Below are 2,492 nucleotides of genomic sequence, written 5' to 3'. Positions count from 1 at the left end.
GCATCAGAAGGCAATCTGGAGGTGCAGGGGAAGTAAACTTGGAGGTACAGCAGAATAAAACCTGTGAGTGTAGCAGAAGACAACCTGAAGATGGAGCAGAGGACAACCTGTAGATGGAGCAGAAGACAACCTGAAGGTGCAGCAGAAGACAACCTGAAGATGGAGAAGAAGACAACCTGAAGGTGCAGCAGAAGAAAACCTGGAGGTATAGTAGAGGACAACCTGGAGGTATAGCAGAAGACAACTTGGAGATGCAGCAGAAGACAACCTAGAGGTACAGCAGATGAGAAATTGGAGGTGCAGCAGAAGACAACCTAGAGGTACAGCAGCAGTCAACCTGGAAATACAGCAGAAGACAACCTGTAGGTGTAGCAGAAGACAACCTGGAGGTGCAGCACATAATAACCTGGAGGTGAAGCAAACTGTTTGAAGGTACAGCAGAAGACAACCTAGAGGTACATCAGAAGACAACCTGGAGGTGCAGCAGAAAAAAACATGGAGATAAAGTAAACATCTTGAAGGTACAGCAGAAGACAACCTGAAGGTGAATCAAACATCTTGAAGGTACAGCATGAGGACAACCTGGAGTTGCAGAAGAAGACAATATGGAGATACAGCAGAATACAACCTGGAGGTACAACAGCACACAACCTGGAGGTACAGCAGTATACAACCTGTAAGTGCCACAGACGATAACCTGAAGGTGGAGCAGAGGACAACCTGGAGGTACAGCCGAAGACAACCTGGAAATGCATCAGTAGACAACGTGGAGGTACAGGAGAAGAAAACCTTAAGGTACAGCAGAATAAAACCTGTAAGTGTAGCAGAAGAAAACCTGAAGGTGGAGCAGAGGACAACGTGGCGGTATAGCAGATGGCAACTTGAAGTTGGAGCAGAGGATATCCTAGAAGTACAGCAGTATACAACCTGTAAGTGTAGCAGAAGAAAACCTGAAGGTGGAGCAGAGGACAACCAGGAGGTACAGCAGAAGACAACCTGAAGATGCAGCAGAAGACAACCTGAAGATGGAGCACAAGACAACCTGAAGGTATAGCAGAAAATAACCTGAAGGTACACACAGCAAAAAAAACTATCGCGCGATTTTTGTACGAAACAAAATGACGCACCAGACGTGGAATAATGGAACAGTCAACATTTTCCTGTGAGATGGTGGTAGCCCTGATGTCCCTGCCTGTGGGTGTCCTCACCTATCTAATGGCAACGATATATCCTTCCGTATGTAGTACAGTAGATGGGATACGTAAATTGAGCATGTGAATGTAATATTCTGCACAGTAAGGCATATTGCAATAATCATTATCTCTTGCAAAGTGTCAAATTCGTGGTGTAAAATAATATACCACATGGTAACTACGACACCCTGCTTCATACCGGCGGTGATTTATCTGTCTGCTGGTTTAGATTAATCAGCAACCTCACGTAATATGTAGTATCACCTGTGTGACTGATAACAGTATGTCACAAACCTGGCACCACATCATAGTATTTAGTAAACCAACATGAAAAGTAATGACTCTTTTCATGGATCTGCATTAGTTAACTTCCCTTTAACAGTGAAAATCAGATTTCTATATAACATGACCATAGACATGTTGTTGGAGGTTAAGAAAGTAATCTTTGACTGTAAATTTTATTATTTCAATACTTGGTATAACCTCCTCCCGTTGCCAACACTTCATTGAGCCTTCGAGGCATGGATGCCACTAACGTCTGCGTTAACTTCCTACCAGAAGGGCTTCGTAGATGTTCCCATGCTTGTAAAACATCATTTACGACTGTAGCACGACATCGATGTTGTCGGTCAGGCATGCCTTTCTGCATGGCCGCCCATACGTGCTCTATCGGGTTGAGATCAGGCGATTTTGCCGGATGTGGCAACACCGTTATACGTGGATGGCGAGCATACTACGCCTTTACAACCCTGGATGTGTGAACTGGGCTGTTATCTTGGACGAGGTAAAATGGCTCCGGCTCTGGAAACAGCATAGCCCCCACTGAAGGTAGCAGGACCTCCTCCAGTATCTCAACGTATCTAGGTCCGGTCAAGTGGCCAGGCACGACATCCACCAACTCACCGACACCAGCACCATGGATCCAACCAAAGAGTCCTGCACTGACGCGCCCACTCCTCCTGCTACCCACCACATGTTGTGTCTCGTATCTGGTTATATAAAATGTATAAAATTATATAAGACATTGTGTCTTAATCATATTAGTGCAACTGTTGCTTCAATATAGATTAAGATAATTAAGTAAATCAAAGCACTTCCGGAACGGTTGTTCATGTTGGCCTCACCATAAATTGTCATTATAAAATGGAAAATATGTTATATAGCATAACCTCTGTGTGTGTGTGTGTGTGTGTGTGTGTGTGTGTGTGTGTGTGTGTGTGTGTGTTTCTGAGAGAGAGAGAGAGACAGACAGACAGAGAAAGAGCTAACCTGGTGTTAGGATGCCGCCAAACATGTTTG

General features: G+C 44.6%; 1 long non-coding RNA gene across 1 annotated transcript; it reads right to left on the bottom strand.

The window, feature by feature from the left end:
- Positions 1-1,637: 1,637 nt before the first annotated feature.
- On the bottom strand, positions 1,638-2,492 carry LOC139748257 (uncharacterized). The gene is made up of 2 exons (XR_011712621.1): positions 2,463-2,492; positions 1,638-2,182 (listed from the first exon to the last, which is right to left on the bottom strand). It is a non-coding gene; the product is annotated as an uncharacterized lncRNA (long non-coding RNA).

The sequence above is a fragment of the Panulirus ornatus genome, chromosome 73 (assembly GCF_036320965.1).
Source record: "Panulirus ornatus isolate Po-2019 chromosome 73, ASM3632096v1, whole genome shotgun sequence".
Classification (NCBI taxonomy): Eukaryota; Metazoa; Arthropoda; class Malacostraca; order Decapoda; family Palinuridae; genus Panulirus; species Panulirus ornatus.
Note: the sequence above shows the minus strand (reverse complement) of the source record. Positions and strands in the feature narration are given on the sequence as shown.